This window comes from Heterodontus francisci, chromosome 2 (assembly GCF_036365525.1).
Source record: "Heterodontus francisci isolate sHetFra1 chromosome 2, sHetFra1.hap1, whole genome shotgun sequence".
In the NCBI taxonomy this organism is placed as follows: Eukaryota; Metazoa; Chordata; class Chondrichthyes; order Heterodontiformes; family Heterodontidae; genus Heterodontus; species Heterodontus francisci.
This window is the reverse complement of record NC_090372.1, coordinates 39,192,811-39,212,277: the sequence shown is the minus strand read 5'-3', so window position 1 is coordinate 39,212,277 and position 19,467 is coordinate 39,192,811. Positions and strand designations below refer to the sequence as shown.

General features: G+C 42.7%; 1 protein-coding gene across 2 annotated transcripts in view; it reads left to right on the top strand.

The window, feature by feature from the left end:
• Nucleotides 1-19,467, top strand: part of LOC137383813 (E3 ubiquitin-protein ligase RNF144B-like) — an 84,918-nt gene that overhangs the window by 5,872 nt on the left and 59,579 nt on the right. Inside the window, exon 1 of one of the 2 annotated variants that reach the window (XM_068057077.1) lies at nucleotides 4,359-4,393. The exons of the other annotated variant lie outside the window; for it this stretch is intronic. The gene's annotated coding sequence lies outside the window, so the exon portion shown is untranslated. Of the gene's footprint in view, nucleotides 1-4,358; nucleotides 4,394-19,467 lie in introns of those variants that run through there. 2 annotated transcript variants of the gene reach the window in all.

The following is a 19,467-nucleotide window of genomic DNA, read 5'->3' as shown; positions in this document are numbered from 1 at the left end:
CTACAGACAAAATCCAGATCCGGTGTCTAGATGCCAGATTTCCGGGCAGACACTTCCGCTGCAATTTTCCGTCCCCCCATGCTAGCATTCACATTTTAAATGGCTGCACTAAATTCTGGCCAATAGATGCTGTTTTCCTTAAAACCGACAGGAGTCGGTTTCTGTTGGTGGCACAGACATTGAGGATGTTGAAACCCCCTTGTGTAGTGTGAAAATTCAAAATATGTTCTGTCTGTCCACTGGAGTGTCTTCAGTGATTTGCCGCCTAGATGTGATGCCAATTTGAGTTTCAGATTTTTGGTGGGGAAATTTAATTTGACCTGGATTTCTATCCCAGCTAGGACAGGAATCAAGATCATAGTAGTGGAGAAATTTGTAGCATGTTGCCAAATTAGCAACTGGGATAAATCTGCTTTTTAACTGACCAAGTTGTTGACTGGCCATATCCCTGTCAGAAGAGGAAAATCAGCCAGTACACTGGTTTGCTGCCTTGACCTCTTTCCCAAGTCCTACCTTTGGCGCATAAGAACTCTGAAATGTCAGAACCTTCCTGTGAGTGTTGCGGAGTCAGAAATATTGCAGGCTGTGAAACCACATCCAGTTACTGTTTGCCAGAAGGTGCAGCAACCTCAGAACTCTAAGATTGTTTATGTCCATTTTTACTTCTCATCCTATGTTCTCCTTTTTATCCCTTTTCTTCTCTCGACTGATGTTGGGCCATGGTTCCATAGGTGAGCAGCCATCTGCTAGCTTCCCCCATATAGTCATTCTTTATGTGTGAGCCTAGTCAGTAAATCTGGGTGGTATATTTGGCTTTGGGATACTGTATGGTCGTGCTTCATCATGTCCTTATCTGAAGTCAAAACCAAGGCCTTACAGTCAGGATGAGTGGGTAGTGATTAAGCAAGGGATTCCCAGCTGTTTTCATGGTGCCAGTACTGCTGCCCCCAACTACGATTAGCTGACTCAACTAGTGCAGGAATTGACTCTGAAGAACTTAGTCATGGTATATTCACATTCATGGTCTCTGTGTCCAGTGTTACATGACATGTTAGGTTGGCTCAACTGCTAATACTGAGTCAGAAGGTTGTGGGCTCAAGTTCCACTGCAGATTCAAGCATGTAATCTAGGTTGACACATCAGTGTAGTGCTGAGAGAGTGTTACATTTTTGGCGGTGCTGTCTTTGGAGTGGGACATTAAACTGTAGCCCTGTTTGCCAGTTCAGGTAAATATAAAAGATCCTGTGGCATTCTTCATAGAAGTCCTAGCTGACGTTTATTCCTCAATGAACACCACCAAAAAAGAAAATCAGATTGCCTCGCCATTCATTTGTTTCTTGTGGGATTGTGCTATGTGCAAATTAGTTGCTGCATTTGTCTACCTAACAACAATGACTGCACTTCAGAAGTAATTAATTGGCTGTCAGGCATTTTGAGATGGGCCAATGACGTGATAAGGTGCAATGCAAATCCAAGTTCTTTCTTCTCTGTATATTAATGCTTTTCACAAAAATCTAGGCTGCAGTGCTGAGGGAGTGCTGTATTGTCAGAGGTGCCGACTTTTGGATGAGATGCTGAGCAGAGGCCCCATCTGCCCCCTCAGGTCAATGCAAGAGATTTCATGGCACTATTTCAAAGAAGAGTTGGGGAGTTATCTCCACTGTGTTGACAAATATTCATCACTAAGCCAACATCACATTATCACATTGCTGTATGTGGGAACTTGCTGTATGCAAACTGGCTGCTACATTTGCTACATTACAGCAGTGACTATGCTTCAGAATTACTCCATTGGCTTCAAGTGCTTTGGGCCATTGGGAAAGGCACTATATATATTTTATATATATTTATTACACACAAGTCTGTCTTTCACTTCATCTTTTTAACTTTTCTTGATAAATATGTCAAATATGTAACTGGTAGGATTTCGTTGTGAATGAACCTGCTTATATCATGGGGGCTGGTATGTGAATAGTATAAATACTGTTAACTACTCCAAGTTGCATGTCTTATTTATTCAGCACAAATTTATTAAGGCTGATATGTATTTTAGGGCAACAAATTAAAATAAAATATAGGAGGAAGCAATTTGAGTAACTGGCAGAATGTGTGTGGTTATGTGACATGAACTGGATGGGGAACTTCAGAAGTTCAGGCACCATTGTATGTCCTTGCACTGGAGTATGGATATCTGGAAGTAAAATGTGGTGTTTGTGTGCAGTGAAATAAGTTGATTTGTTTTATGTATTGCTGCCTGGGGGCAGTTGCTGTCTGTGACATGAGTTGCACTGTGTCAGATCTTTTTAATTGAAGTAATAATTGTTGCAATGTTGAATTTTGATTGTTGACACTGTACACATGACCCATACAGTCATCGCAGTCCTGTTGTTTCTTGTTCAGTTTGTAAATTACCCAGACACAGTGCTTCTCCGCACCTTCATATAGTGGAATGTAATGGACAAGAGTACGTGTGACAAGAATCTGAGTTGTAAAAATTTCAGTGCAGGAGTAGGCTATTTAGCCCAACATCTCTTTGCCAGTTCTTCAACTAGAACTGTTTATAATCCTATTTTATTTACTATTTCCCCATATTTTTCCACATTTTTCCATTTCACATTTATCTAGTTTTATTTTTAAATGATTTCAAGGTATCTGCTTCAGAAGCCATTTGGACTAAAATATTGCTGTTCTTATAACTCTTCTGTATGATAAAACCTCTTCTACTTTTATCCTATTCGTGATCTTGAGACTATTTCCTCTTTGTTACTAATTCACCGATCAGTGGAAACAATCTTTCGTTATTTTGAAATCTTTTATCGGAACCTTCTTTCGTTTTGCCAATAAAAGAAATCTTTTAAAATATGGTGTCCTTTTGAATATTTATCTCTAATGATGCCTTCCACATACCTTTCCGAGGTATTCCTGCAGCCCTACCTTCCTCTCCATGTAAAAAATGAAGCAAAGTCTGTATTTAATATAAAATCCTGGAAATGCTCAGCAGGTCTGGTAGCAACTGTGGTTCTGATGAAAGGGCATCGGCCTGAAACACTTAACTCTGTTTCTCTCTCCACAGATGCTGCCAGATCTGCTGAGCATTTCCAGCATTTTCTGTTTTTATTTCAGATTTCCAGCATCCACGGTATTTCCTTTTTATCTGTATTGAACATCTATAATAGTTATTTATGACACAGAAGGAGGCCATTCAGCCCATCACGTTGGATTATATTTTTACTTATCTGCTCAACAGACTTTGTTGTTTTCTTTTATGTTGACTGCCACAACTCAAGTAAGCAGAAGGAAGATTTCTTGGGGGACTTGCAGTCTTCTTTCATGCTCTCATATAGCCTTCCTAATCTCACTCTTGTTTCCCTTCAATGCCTTTTACATTTATCTTTGTTTTTTTTTCTCTTTCCCTCCACCCTCCCTTCATGAGTCTCATTTTTAAAAAATCTGACTTTCCATGGTGGTCCCTGTCTTTTTGAAGTATTCCTCTTGAATCCTAGTTGGAATATATTTGACCTATCCCTTATCTTATTTTTTTTTATTTCCAAAATATACTTTATTCATAAAAATCTGTGAAAATTACATTACCAGTTTCAAACAGCACCAAGTCAAAAAATACAAACAGTGCAAAGGTGATCAATTTCCTTCTAAACAATCATGAGTTGCCTCACAACCCTTCCATTTCACATTTGTCGTGCCAGATACATTTTTACATTTTACAGGAGACAGAATTTTCCCGATACAGTTCGAGGGGTTTCCCATGGATCCAGCCCCTCGGTTCAGCTTGGTGGGGGGACCTTACACTGTGGTCTTTCCCCATTGAGCCTTTGCTGCGGCTGCCCCAAGCTTTAGTGCGTCCCTCAGCATGTAGTCCTGGACCTTGGAATGTGCCAGTCTGCAACATTCGGTCGTGGACAACTCTTTGCGCTGGAAGACCAGCAAGTTTCGGGCAGACCAAAGGGCATCTTTCACCGAATTGATGGTCCTCCAGCAGTAGTTGATGTTTGTCTCGGTGTGTGTCCCTGGGAACAGCCCGTAGAGCACAGACTCCTGAGTTACAGAGCTGCTTGGGATGAACCTTGACAAAAACCACTGCATCCCTTATCTTATTTTCTACTTAAACATCCTCCACTAGTGCTCCAATGTGTGATCTGACATTTTCTTTCCAATCCATTTAATCTGAATTAGGTCTCTCTTCATTACAGTCAAACTGCCTATTATCTAGTCCAGCACCTTTTTTAATCTTCTGCTTTTTTCTGCCTTTGTTTAAATGAGACCCTACTTAGTTTGTGGTAATTATTTTCTAAGTGTTCTTCTGTTTTGTCACCCAGAATCTGATCCAGCACTGCAACCTTCCTTGTTGGATGGACATGCAAAATATAAAATTAAGGTAACAGTCCTGGATGCATTCTAAGAACCCTCTCTCATTTTGATGAGAAACTTTTATCTTATTGCAGCCTATCTTAGGACAGATCAAGTCTGCCGTAATGCAGCCCAGTGTGTTTGCAGAGTTCTCTAAGCTGTTTACAAATCTCATCTGGATTTCTTTCCTACTATTTGTATTGAGCTCTCAATATAAATTATTTTTATTATTTCTTAACTCCACCCAGACAGACTGAGTATCACCAATTTAAAAGAAACTCTCCTTCCAATGGTGATAATTATGTTTTTAGCAAGGCCACACTGGCTCAATCTTTCCCTTCTTTACCTCTCTTGAAAAACTTATAGCTGGGAATGTTTAGCTCTCAATTTCACCCTGACTATCAAGCTTCTTTCATCCTCCCATTCCTCCCATTCCAATTCGCGTTTCTAGTTAGAACCATAGAAAAGTTAGTTCTCCACCTTTTTATTTGTATTTTTTTCAACATTCAGATATAGATATTGACAGCCTGACACATTCATACTCCTCAGTATTCTAACACTTTTTTCCCCCCTTTTTTTATGATCACTCTGTAATCTCTTGCCTAAGATACATTTCCCCTTACCTGTCCATGTATACTATTTTAGACTGCTTTAACCCTTTGCCAAAATTAAAACAACTTGCATTTATATTGAGCCTTTAATGTAATAAAATGTCCCAAGATGCTTCACAGGAGCATCATAAAACAAAACATGACACTGAGCCACAAAAGGAGATATTAGGTCAGATGATCAAAAGCTTGGTCAACGATATAGGTTTTATGGAGTGTCTTAAAGGAGGAAAGTAAGATGGAGAGGTGTAGGGAGGGAATTCCACAGCTTGAGTCCTAGGTCACTGAAGACATGGCCACCAATAGTGGAACGATTTAAAATTGGGGCTGCTCAAGAGGCCAGAACTATATGAGCACAGATATCTTGGAGTTTTGTGGGGCAGGAGGAGATTACAGAGATAGGGAGAGGTGTGGCCATGGAGGGATTTGAAGACAAGAATGAGAATTTTAAAATCAAGATGGCGCAGTGGTTAGCACCGCAGCCTCACAGCTCCAGGGACCCGGGTTCGATTCTGGGTACTGCCTGTGCGGAGTTTGCAAGTTCTCCCTGTGACCGCGTGGGTTTTCGCCGGGTGCTCCGGTTTCCTCCCACAGCCAAAGTCTTGCAGGTTAATAGGTAAATTGGCCATTATAAATTGCCCCTAGTGTAGGTAGGTGGTAGGGAATATGGGATTGTTGCAGGGTTAGTATAAATGGGTGGTTGTTGGTCGGCACAGACTCGGTGGGCCGAAGGGCCTGTTTCAGTGCTGTATCTCTAAATAAATAAATAAAATAAGACATTGCTCGACTGGAAGCCAATGTAGGTCAGAGAGCACAGGGGTGATAGGTGAATGGGTCTTGGTGCGAGTTAAGACATGGGCAGCAGATTTTTGGATGACCTCAAGTTTACAGACAGTAGAATGTGGGAGACCAGCCAGGAGTGCATTGTAATAGTCAAGTCTAGAGGTAACAAAGGCATGAATGAGGGTGTCAGTAGCAGATGAGCTGAGACAGGTGAATTTGGGCGATGTTACAGAGGTGGAAATAGTTGATTTTAGTGCTGGCATGAATATGTGGTTGGAAGCTCATCTCAGGATAAAATATAATACCAAGGTTGCAACAGCCTGGTTTAGTGTCAGACTGTTGCCAGGGACAGGGATGGAATCGGTAGTTAAGGAACGGAGTTTGGAATGGGGACTGAAAACAATGACTTCAGTCTTCTTCATATTTAATTGGAGGAAATTTCTGCTCATCGAGTACTGGATGTTGGTTAAGCAGTCTGATAATTTGGCAACAGTGGAGGAGTCGAGAGAGGAGGTTGTGAGGGAGAGCTGGGTGTCGTTAGTGTCCATATGGAAACTAACGCTGTGCTTTTGGGTGATGTCACTGAGGATGTAGATGAGAAATAGGGGGTGGGGTCAGGGATAGATGCTTGGGGGTCACTAGATGTAACGGTCTGGGAAGAGAAGCAATTGCAAGTGATAGTCCGACTATGATTAGATAGATAAGAGTGGAACCAGGTGAGAGCAGCCCCACCCAGCTGGACGACAGCAGAGAGGTTTTGGAGGAGGATGGTGTGGTCAACCTTGTCATAGACTGCAGACCAGTTGAAAAGGACAAGGATGGAAAGTTTACCTTTGTCACAGTCACATAGGATGTCATTTGTGACTTTGATAAGAGCTGTTTTGGTACTGTGGGGGGAAATCTGATTGGAGGGATTCAAACATGGGCGTTCTGGGAAAGATGGCAGGGAGTTGGGAGGCTACAACACATTCAAGATCTTCAGTGACGAAAGAGAGGTTGAAGATGGAGTGATAGTTTACAAGGATATTGGGGTCAAGGGTTTTTTTGAGGATGGGACGATGACGGCAGATTTAATGGAGAGAGGAATAACGCCTGAAGAGAGAGAATTGTTAACAATGTTAGTGAACCTGGGGACCAGGAGGGGAAGTTGGGTGGTCAGCAGTTTATTGGGAATAGGGTCGACTGAGCGGGAGGTGGGTCTCATGGACAAGTTAAGCTTGGAGAGGGCATGAGCAGAGATTGAGAAATTGGAGATAGATAAGAGTTCAGGGCTAGGGTGGTGGGAGCTTTAGAGGAAATTAACTCCAACCCATTTGTTCTTAGATTTATAAACTTAAAATTCTCCCCACCACCCCCATTGCTTTATTTACCCTCTTTGCCTGGACATTGCTATCAATTTGGTTCATGTGAAGCCCATTCTATCTGTGGAGCTTTTGCTTGTTACAGAACTCAGTTCTGATACCTCCTTTCTACATGATCTGTCGAGCTGCATACTAATGTGGCTAATCTGCTTCTCCGAAACTGGTGTTCAATGTCCTAGAAGATCATTATGGCAAAGGCCCTGCTTTTTAATGAAACCCCAACTTCGCAAACTCTCTTTAAACTTTAAAATAAAAAATGCCATTCACAGCCAGGCCAACACTGTGGAGGGGAAACCCCTCCACAAGGGAGACTATGGCTACAGCAGAAGCCAGGCCGGGGTGGGGTGGGGGGGGGAGGGCTTCAAAGCCTGTCTGAAGTACTGGCCCCCTAGTCTGCTGCAGGAAGGCTGCCTCCAGTTAGCTGGCCTAGTCCCCGATGCCTCCAGGGGTCTCTGACAATAGGCCTTTAAAGAACCTTAATTGGCTACTCGCTGTTTGTGGGTTGGTGGCCCTCCCCCTTGCCCCCCCCCCCCCGATCCCACCTTTGGGAGAATGGCCCAGGATGGGATGATGCTGGCAAAATGGCATGCCAGTTGGCAGTGTGAAATACCTTGCCTGCCTGCCTCTGTGCTCACACCCATCGGAGCCTAAAAATCCAGCTCCAGTTGTGTTGTGTGTCTGTCAGTCCCATAGCACAGTTACAGGGATTTGGTAATCCAATACACTTACTTCTGAGTGGATCGAAACCACCAAGTATTCTTGAAACCACCTTTTAAAAAAAAAAAATCTAACTTTAACCTTTTGGCATGTGCCAAATTTAGTCACTGCTAAATGCAAGTTAACAAGTACTTGATAAGCCTGTTCAAATATTCTTTATATAAAGTGATTATTTCACAGGTACTATGTCTGTTGTGGGGGGGGGGGGGGGGAGGGGATGACATAATGGTGTGAGCTCAAAGTAATCAGTGAAAACGTAATTCTTTTAGTAACGTATGTATTTATTCCTGATGCTTAGAAAATTATTCATTCACACATGGCTGATAAAGGCGCAGCAGTAGAGATTGAGCTTGGGTTTCACTGAGTGTTTCTGGCACAGTTAGAGCTGGTGTAAGATGTATTTGAAGGGGAAACATAATGCTTCAGCTTTTGTTTGGTTTCTGTTTTCTCTGAGAACAGTTCAAAACAGATTTTCTAAAATTTAAAGGTGCATTTAAAACTGCATTAAAATATATAAATTTAAAATCATTGGTTAGGCCCAGGCTGGAGTATTCTGCCCAATTCTGGGCACCACACTAAGTGGAGAATCTCCAGGCCTTGGAGAGGATGCAGAGGAAATTTACTAGAATGATACCATGGATGAGGGACTTCAATTATGTGGAGAGACTAGAGAAGTTGGGATTGTTTTCCTTAGAACAGAGAAGGTTAATGGGAGATTTCATTGAGGTGTTCAAATTTAGGAAGGGTTTTGATGGAATAGATGGGGAGAAACTGTTTCCACGGGCAGGAGGGTTGATGACTACAAATTTAAGATAATTGGCATATGACGTGGGGGTTTTGGTCTGGAATACAATGCTTGAAGGGGTGGTGGAAGCAGATTCAATAGTAACTTAACCTACTTGGAAAAAGATATATTTGCAGGGCACTGGGGAAAGAGCAGGGGAGTGGGACCAATTGGATTGCTCTTGCAAAGAGCTGGCACTGGCATAGACACGATGGCCGAATGGCCTCATTGTGCTGTAAGGTTCTATAATTCTATGATAGCACATGTAGGAGTTTACAAAGTCACATTAACCAGTTCACTAAAAATAACACTCTGGAATTTCAAGTCTGTGAGGTAGGTGGTTTTGGGTCAATGACCTGTCTTTCTGGTGATCAAATTAAACCGTTCTCCTTTTGGCGAACTTACCAATAACAAGTCTGAGATTAATTAAAATATTCTTTGACTGTGCAGCTGTGGAATGTTGCATGAGTTCATCTTAATAAGTGATCTTCACTGACAAAAATCACTATCTTGTTTAAACTCGTATTTTGCTGTTAATTCATTTTCCTATTGAAAATGTCAGAGCAGTTCTAAACCTGAATGATTACTATTCAGTTATTTTTAACCTACCACAGAAAGAGGCCATTTGGCCTGTCGTGTCTATGTTGGCTCTTTACTTGAGTAGTACAGACTGAATCTAGCCTGACCCTACCTTACTCTGTCCCCATAGCTCTGTATGCTCCCCAATTATTTGTTCACCTTCTCCTTTAAAAGATGCAATGGTTTCAGCATTTCATTCATGAATGTTTTTTCTTGTTAAAATTGGAAAAGAATCAATTTCAGCTCCTTGGTTGCTCACTTACACCATCAACAACATCAAAACATAAAGTCGTTTTCTGTTGGCAAGTCTCAATGTCAACAATTTTACCATCTTGAAGACTGAATAGCACAAAACAGCCCTCTGCCAAAGAACTGCAAGACCAGTAATTAAGCTATTAAGAAAGTTAGCTAACAACAAATCTGTTGTCAAATTTGTGTAAATGAGGTCCACGTGAGTTGTGCTTTATTTATTGACAAGCTCACCTAACGATAACCTTGGGACCTGACTTGCATAAGCAAAAAGAAAGGTGTTGCTGCAAATCTTATTGAAGGGATTATTGCAATCTGGTAAACAGTATTTCACTGAAATGAAACCAAAGGCAACATCAGCTTGGATCACTAGAAATATAGCAAGATTAACAAGATTTTTAAAGCAAAGAAATAGAGACTGCATTTATATACTGCTTTTCACAGCCAATGAGGTACCTTTTGAATTGTAATCACTGTTACAATATAGTAAACAATTTGTGCACAGCAAGGCCCCACAAACAGCAATGAGATAATAATCAGATAATCTGATTTAATGATGTTGGTTGAGGGTTAAATATTGACCAGGACAGTGGGGAGACTTCCACTGTTCTTAGAAATAGTGCTGTGGGATTTTTTTATGCATACCTGAGGGAAAATAGGTTCACGGTTTAATGTCTCATCTGAAAGGCGGCAAGTTCAATAATGCAGTACTCCCTCTGGAGCATTAGCCTAGGTTTTGTGCTCAAGTCTCAGTCAGGTGAGAGTGGTGCCACTGCTAACTAAGTTTAAAATGAATGCAAAAGGGGTAACAGCTGGACATAAAAGTTCATGCTGCAGCTTATATAATGGCTGCTAAAGTGAACTCTAACGAGAGTGAACTTTCAACTAATTTTTCAGTGGAATCTCCTATAACAACTGAGCCTTTGAAAACTTGACAATCCACTGACAGTGAACACTTGGCATGTTAAGAGCATTGCACCACTTATTTTTAAATATTCATGACAAGATACTTGGAAAGTCTTTTCTCATTAACTAGCAAAAGTATGACATCATACAAATTGCTTCAGCTTATCACTTATGCAACAACTAGCTTAGCAAAATATTCCCAGGTGCTTCACATTAGGAGTTGGAGTGGAGCAGGTGTAGGAAGGAAGGTGGCAGAAGGCACTGCTAAGAGATATGTTTTAAGGTGGTTTTTGATGGAGGGGAGATATAGCAAGGTGGATGAATTTGGACAGGGCTTCCCACAGTTTGGGACAAGATGGCTGAAGACTTGACCACCACTGGTAGAATTGAGGAAGTGAAGAACGTGAAGCAGACCAGAGTTGGAAGCGAAGAGGGTATGAACAGGGAGGTTACAAAGATAGAGAGGAGTGAGGTGACTTGAACATACTTAAAAGACAGAGGAATTCCTCCTGTCCAGTTCTGGCATGGTGTAATTTACAAGCAATCATCTTCATAACCTCTCTGGAAAACTCTGGGAAATTTCTCTCCTACCTCCAAAAGTGATCAAGCAAGCTCCAGTATCACAGTGAGTGCTCATGGAGCAATTTGAAGATATGGACAAAGATTTTGAAACTAATGCAGTGAAGGGTGAGAGCCAATTGGGGTCAGCAAGGATCAGGATGATAGGTGAGCAGGATTGGATGCAGGTGACACATTGCTGGATGGGCTGGATTTGTGTGAGATGGAATTTCGGAGGCCAGTAAGAGAGGGTCAGGTAGGAATGGAGGTGGGCAATGTTCCAGATGTTGAAGTAGGCTATCTTAGTGATTGACTGTGGAGTTTAAAGCTTGGCTCAGATTGTGTACTCATGGGCTGATGAGGAAGAGAATGAAAATGCAACGATGGATCCTTGTGGCACACCGGAGGCAACTGTATGGGCAGGGGAGGGGTTTGTGCTAGTTACATTAGGACTGAAGCTATAGAAGGACAGTGCCATGGAGGTCAATCATGGAAGACAGGTGGTAAAGGAGGATGGCATGGTTGATGGCCAGAGAGAGATCGAGGATGGGTAACTTACTGTGATCTCAAACCAAACAAAATGTCGCTTGACACCATTGTGCTTGTTTAGGCTTTTCTCCCTTCTCCAGAAAAATGTTTACTACAAGCAATCAAGCAATTTTTCATGACTGTGTTCCTTTAAGGGATATTTGTACCAGTGTGGTTTCCCTGGTGCTTGGGTGTATGATGAATGGTGTAATATATTAGAGGTGAGATTCCTGCTGTTTCTGAAGAAACATAGAAAAATAGAAAATAGGAGCAGGAGTAGGTCATTCGGCCCTTCGAGCCTGATCCGCCATTCATTATGATCATGGCTAATGATCCAACTCAGTAACCTGTTCCCGCTTTCGCCCCATATCCTTTGATCCCTTTTAAACCAAGAGCTATATCTAACTCCTTCTTGAAACATACAATGTTTTGGCCTCAGCTGCTTTCTGTGGTAGCGAATTCCACAGGGTCACCACTCTCTGGGTGAAGAAATTTCCCCTTTATCTCAGTCCTGAAAGGATTACCCCATATCCTTAGACTATAACCCCTGGTTCTGGACTCCCCCCACCATAGAGAACATCCTTCTTGCATCTAGCCTGTCAAGTCCTGTTAGAATTTTATAGGTTTCTGAGATCCCCCCTCACGATTCTGAATTCCAGCGAATATAATCCTAACCGACTCAACCTCTCCTCATAAGTCAGTCCCGCCATCCCAGGAGTCAGTCTGGTAAACCTTCGCTGCACTCCCTCTATAGCAAGAACATCCTTCCTCAGATAAGGAGACCAAAACTGCACACAATATTCCAGGTGTGGCCTCACCAAGGCCCTGTATAATTACAGCAAGATATCCCTGCATACCCTAGATCTGGGTAATTTAAGACCAAACAAATTTGTTTGTTTGGTTAGAATCTTTATTCATGCAGAAGCTTCCCTGGATAAGTATAATGACGGCAAAATAACTACTGCATGTAAACACCGTTGAACTATCCGACTCTAAGTGTTGTTGGTTCTTGCTGAAGAAAGCAATGTTTTTGGCTGGGGCTGCTGCAAGTCTTAATTTTAAGTGCCCAGTACAAATTTTGCTTTTGATGATGCATAATAAAATTTAGCTGAAAGTTTGCTAATCTTCCAATTTTATGGTCTTAAGAAAACTTCTGCACCTTGGCCACAAGCAATCATTTGTGCAAGACTGGCATAATCATTTTATGATACATTCACCATCATGTGACAAACCCAACATCCTGTTCAAATTGTCGCCTCAACCGGTTTGACCTTACGCAAGTTAAAATGTAAAGTTTTACTTCCCTGTTTGCAATGTTGGTTTTGAATATTCGTTTGTAATCTCAGTCAAAGCTTACACAACATACCTACATTGTTGGATTTGTCCCATACGTGTCTTACAACATCAACTTAAGTGCAGCACTGTCTATAAATATGTAACTACTTCTTTACACTATGCTCACGAAATTTTACAGTACAGACGGAAACCACTCAGCCCATCATTCCTGTGCTGACTACCTGTAAGAGCTGTTCCCTTAATCCCAGGTCCCTATACTATATATATTTTTTCAAACATTTATTCACTTTGCCAATGAAAAGCTATTATGGATTCTGCTTCCACCACTATAAGACTTCCATGAACTGATAACCCTTTACGTGGAAACAAAAAAGCTCCATGGGCCGGATTTTCGAAGCCGGGTCGGGAACCCGACACCCAGATGAAATAAAAGCAAAATACTGCGGATGCTGGAAATCTGAGATAAAAACAAGAAATGCTGGAACCACTCAGCAGGTCTGGCAGCATCTGTGGAAAGAGAAGCAGAGTTAACGGATGAAATCCGGGTCCTGATGCCGCACCTGAGTCGTGTCACTCTCTCGCAACTATTTTTTAATGTAAATGCCCTAATTGGGCAGGAAGATAGCTTGGTGCCCAATTAAAGGTGCTAAGCTCCTCCAGGAGGTGGGAGCTGTTTGCCTGATGTCAGTGGCAAAGGCAGGCAGCAGTTATGTTGGGGGCTGCCACTGCCTTGCCGAAGAGAGCAGGCAGCTCCCCAGAGGACCAGCAGCGTCCCCAGAGATGGAAGTGGCCATGCAAGCTAGGTGACAGTAGAGCGCTCGAAACGGCATAAGTAGGTCCCGGTAAGGTCAACACAAGTTAAATGCAGAGAATGTTTCTGATGTCCCCGCAGTGTCTCCGAAGTCTTGTGTTCTACCTTCTCTTCCTTCTGTTTGTACAACATACTCTTAAATCAACCAGTCCCCATCCACCACCACCACTCTTAAATCAACCAGTCTCCATCCACCACCACCCTCCTCCGCCTGGCTGAACTTGTTCTCACATTGAACAACTTCTCCTTCAACTCCACGCACTTCCTTCAAGTAAAAGGTGTCGCTATGGGTACCCACATGGGTCCTAGTTATGCTTGTCTTTTTGTGGGATATGTCGAGCATTCTTTGTTCCAGTCCTACTCAGGCCCCCTTCCCCAACTCTTTTTCCGGTACATTGATGACTGTATCGGTGCCGTTTCCTGCTCCCGCCCCGAACTAGAAAACTTTATCAACTTTGCTTCCAATTTCCACCCTTCTCTCACCTTTACATGGTCCATCTCTGACACTTCCCTTCCCTTCCTCGACTTCTCTGTCTCCATCTCTGGGGATAGGTTGTCTACCAACATCCATTATAAGCCCGCCGACTCCCACAGCTACCTCAACTACACTTCTTCACACCCTACCTCCTGTAAGGACTCCATTCCATTCTCCCAGTTTCTCCGTCTCCGACGCATCTGCTCTGATGATGCTACCTTCCATGACGGTGCTTCTGATATGACCTCCTTTTTCCTCAACCGAGGATTTCCCCCCACTGTGGTTGACAGGGCCCTCAACTGTGTCCGACCCATTCCCCGCACCTCTACCCTCACCCCTTCCCCTCCCTCCCAGAACCGTGACAGGGTGCCCCTTGTCCTCACTTTTCATCCCACCAGCCTCCATATCCAAAGGATCATCCTCCGCCATTTTCGCCACCTCCAGCGTGATGCCACTACCAGTCGCATCTTCCCCTCCCTTCCCCTGTCAGCATTCCGAAGGGATCGTTCCCTCCGCGACACCCTGGTCCACTCCTCCATTACCCCCACCACCTCGTCCCTGTCCCAGGGCACCTTCCCCTGCAATCGCAGGAGGTGTAATACCTGCCCATTTACCTCCTCTCTCCTCACTATCCCAGGCCCCAAACACTCCTTTCAGGTGAAGCAGCAATTTACTTGTACTTCTTTCAATGTAGTATACTGTATTCGCTGCTCACAGTGTGGTCTCCTCTACATTGGGGAGACCAGGCGCAGACTGGGTGACCGCTTTGCGGAACATCTCCGCTCAGTCCGCAAGCAGGACCCTGAGCTTCCGGTTGCTTGCCATTTCAACACTCCCCCCTGCTCTCATGCTCACATCTCTGTCCTGGGATTGCTGCAGTGTTCCAGTGAACATCAACGCAAGCTCGAGGAACAGCATCTCATCTACCGATTAGGCACACTACAGCCTGCCGGACTGAACATTGAGTTCAATAATTTCAGAGCATGACAGCCCCCCATTTTACTTTCATTTTTAGTTATATTTTCTTCCTTGTTTTTACATTCTTTTTTACATTTTTTACAATCTTTTTTTTGCATTTATTTCATTTAATCTTAGTTTGTTCAGTTTGCTTACCCACTGTTTTTTTTCAGGTTTGCACTTGCTGCTGTTCAATATTCAGTGTATTTACACCTAATCTGTACTAATGCTTTGTCTTTCAACACACCATTAACATATTGTTTGCCTTTGCTCCGTGACCTTTTGGTCAGCTATGTGGCCTGGTCCAATCTACACCTTCTCCTTTGTTATCTCTTGCCCCACCCCCACCTCACTTGCTTATAATCTGTGACTTTTCTAATATTTGTCAGTTCCGAAGAAGGGTCACTGACCCGAAACGTTAACTCTGCTTCTCTTTCCACAGATGCTGCCAGACCTGCTGAGTGATTCCAGCATTTCTTGTTTTTATTTCAGATTTCCAGCATCCGCAGTATTTTGCTTTTACTCTTAAATCATTTTGTTTAAAGATGTAATGAAGATTGCTATAAGGTGCTATAGTACATCTTTAGTCACGTGAACCGTCTCCCCTTTCCTCACAGTTGAACAGCTGCCACCTTAGTGGGAATAGAGGCTACAATTCAGTCCAAAATCGAATGTATCGATTCTAATACTTCAGTGTCAGAAAGTCAAAATTTTGCCTATGTTGTAAAGTGAAAAACAATCAATATAGCAGAGGTGCTGTCTTTCAGATGAGATGTTTAACCCTAAACCCCATCCTCTAAGGTAGACATAAGATCCTATGGTACTATTTTGTAGAAGAGAAGGGGAGTTCTTCATGGTGTCCTGGCTAGTCTTTATCCCTCCAACAAATCACTAAAACAGATTATCTGGTCATTATCCCATTGTGTGTGGGACCTTGCTGTATGCAAATTGGCTGTTGTGTTTCTTGCATTACAACAGTGACTATGCTTCAAAAGTACTTCATTTGCTGTCAAGCATTTATGGAACTCCTGTGGTCATGGAAGGCACTACGTAAATCCAAGTTCTTTCCTTTTTTCTAGTCCCTTAAAACCAAGGATAAAAGTTTATCAACCATGCGGAGGTGGCTTTGGACTGTGGGAGCGTGGGAAAATATTGAAATGTGTATTCCGGGTCTTATACCCTATGCATTCCCACCTCTGAATGATGTTGTTGGAGGCGGGTTGTGACTGACATCAGCTACCTGCCCTATAGTGGCAGGTAGCTAATCAGTATTTAAGTGCCCATTTAGAGGCAAATTGGTGACACTGCCGGTATCATACTGGTGGCAGATGGACCTCTTGCTGAGTGCAAAGCCCGGCAGGTGCCTGGATGTGGCCTCCTAAAGAACAAAGAAAATTACAGCACAGGAACAGGCCCTTCGGCCCTCCAAGCCTGCGCCGATCCAGATCCTCTATCTCAACATGTCGCCTATTTAGGCTGGGAGGGTGTCAGTGAGGTCTCCTTGAATTCCCCTTCCCCCTGGAGCTATGGGTGCCAGAGGGTCATAGCTGCGGCCACAGACCATCCTGTGGAGGGCAGTTGTTGCCACTGTTTATTTTTAAGCATTTAAAAGTCTTTAGAGGGCACCTTGATCTTGTGGTGCCATCACGGTCCCCCACCAACAGTCGCAGCACCCACATCTCCCAGTGAAGCTTCCAGCTGCCCAGGTGCTCAGGCACTCTCATTGATCCTCCCACCTGTGCAATGCTTCCAGTGTCCTTAATTGGATGAGGTTCCCAGAGGCAGTCTCTGAATCCACTGAAGGCACATGAACCCTAAGACAGAAAAGTCTCCTACAGAGAACAAGTAATACTGGGCGAAGAAGAATACTGGGCCCCAATGAAAAGCAAGATCTACCAACAATCAAGGACTCTACATGAGCTTGAAGAACCGTAACAAAAACTCTTCAGAGATTGCCTCAAATTTTTCCACTTTATTTTTTTTTTCTGTCTCCATTTGCATGTGTGTATCATGTATGCATGCTAGCGTGGGCGGTTCGTGTATCCGTAGGCATTAACCGAATTAGAGTTTAAGTTTAATAAATTTCAACTTTTCTCCTTTAAACCTAAGAAAGCCTGTTTTTGCTGGTTTCTTTGCCTTATAATTGGAAAGTGGTGAACAAGGATTCACCAAGGGGGAGCTGAAAACATGGTGTATTTAAAATTAAACCCTGCTACGGTAAGACTAGGTGAAGGCTGAAAGGGACCCCTAGACACCTTTCTCACCTGGTCGTAACATCTCACTTAAGAAAGATGTTCAAAATGTTGGTGGAGTTGGGACCTTTGTAGTGTTGGATGGATTCCAGTTGCCAAATATTGACGTTCGAATCACAGTATTACCAATCCTAATCACCAGTAACTGCTATTAAGGATATTTTAATTCTTTCCAGCCTACAAAGGTATGTGAATTAGGATAATAGAATTGTATAATCGACTAAGAGGTAACTAAACATCTTGCACTACTGGATATTCAACCAAGACCTAAGAATGGTGACTTGACTGATTCGAAACTGTTAGTCAGATTCCACCTACCATCATTTCAACGTGATGGAGGTATAGCTCATCTCCTTCACATTACTTCCACAATGGTGCTCCTTATTGAAAAGATTATATGGATTTCATAATTCCCAAGCAATAAAGACCACTTGGACTTCTAAATCTTTACATATTTGGTTAAAGAGGTTTAAACTTGAATCCTTATTTGGCCATATTCAAAGCTTTGATCATCTGCAACACACAAAGGTCTCAAAGTAAATCTAAAATAGTTTGGAATTGTACTGGTTGTCAAACCTCAATAGTTACTCATGATCCGTAATCATTGATGGATGGAGATTTGGTCCATTTCTTGACAACACAGATGTCCCTCCTCTCCCCTTTCCAGTTCCCTTCACAGCTCTGGGAACTGCCCTTTGCTTTATGTAATATCTAATGTTCATGAATTAAGAGAAACTCCAAACGCCTTCAGGAGAATTATTTTGGCAAAACCTTTCTTTTCGCTTGGAGAAGAGAAAAGCCAGAAGAGCATGGTGTCATTTTTACCAAATTGGCGTCATGAAGGTCAGACACTTTTTTTTTCCAGTCTGCTTCAAGCCATGAAACATAATTTGTACAAAAGCAACTTTCACAAAAGCAGAAAATTGCTTACACTGGGGTTGGAACACCTCCCTCCAAATCATTATGCTGGCTGCAGATCCAACACACAGCCACCCAACTCAAAACGCAAATGATAAAGCAAGATATTTTTGCGCTAGACTCTGCAATTTCTCAACTACCTCTGGTGTTAATCAATGCATGATTGCAATACTTTTTGTGACAAGATATTATCTTTTAAGCTTTTTTTGCTTGCATGGTAATTATACCAAACTTTGATTAACAGATCAGTTCCAGAAATCCAGTCCCTGATGTGCAGAATAACCACAATTGCTTTCATCACAACTAGGTCACAAACCAGGTTTCTGACTTGTTTCCTAAGCATTTGGCTTCAGTACAGCTACAGTCCAGTTTGTTTGAAATTGTGTATCTGCACTTGTGTTGCATTGCTATTTCGATATATGCACACTATTTTTTGTCACATCTATACAATGTTTTTCTCCCACAAAAAGTTCGTAGAAACCAGGATTGAAGTGGATCATAATTGGAGCAGGTTTTTGGTAGGGTTAATTTCCTACAAGATGCCACAGTGATTTTGACCGTTTGGGCCTCATCTAAATTCCAGAGTGGGAGAAAGGTGCAGAGTGGTCACTGGCAGCGAAAGGTTGAGCAGCCATTGGCTGCCCATGGGATTTGAGATAAAAAGCATGGAAGGGATTTTCAGTCGTGTGGCAAGGAAGTGCGAGTGAGACCTGGCAGGGACAGACTGACCTTGCTCGTGAGGGCCATGGGAGCACTCCTCCTCCTGGTCCCAAAAAACAGGAAGGTCTTTCGCTTATTTAAAAACAGAAAATGCTGGAAATACACATCTGCTGGCAGCATCTGTGGAAAGAGAAACAGAGTTAATGTTTCAAGTCTGTGCTCTTTCATCAGAACTGGGACAAGTCAGAGATGTAATAGGTTTTGAGCAAGAGGAGGGTGGGAAGAAGAACAAAAGAGAAGGACTTTGGGTATAAAACAGGAGAGAGTAAATGACAGAAGAGCTAGTCATGCAGTGCTAAAGGGAATGGTAATAGGCCTCCTGCAGTGTTCCAATGAAGCTCAACATAAGCTCGAGAAACAGCACGTCATCTTTCAATGAGGCACTCTACAGCCTTCTGGACTCAACAGTGAGTTCAGACCATAATCTCTGCTCCCATTTTGTTGCCTTTTCTTTGTATATTTCAGTTTTCCTCTTGTTTTTGCTTTTGGACAGAAGCACACCTGCTTGAGGCACATCTTTTGTTTCTTTGCGTGCCCAATTAACACTGCCTTTGGCCCTGCATGACTAACTCTTCTGTCGTTTAATTTCTCCTGTCTCCC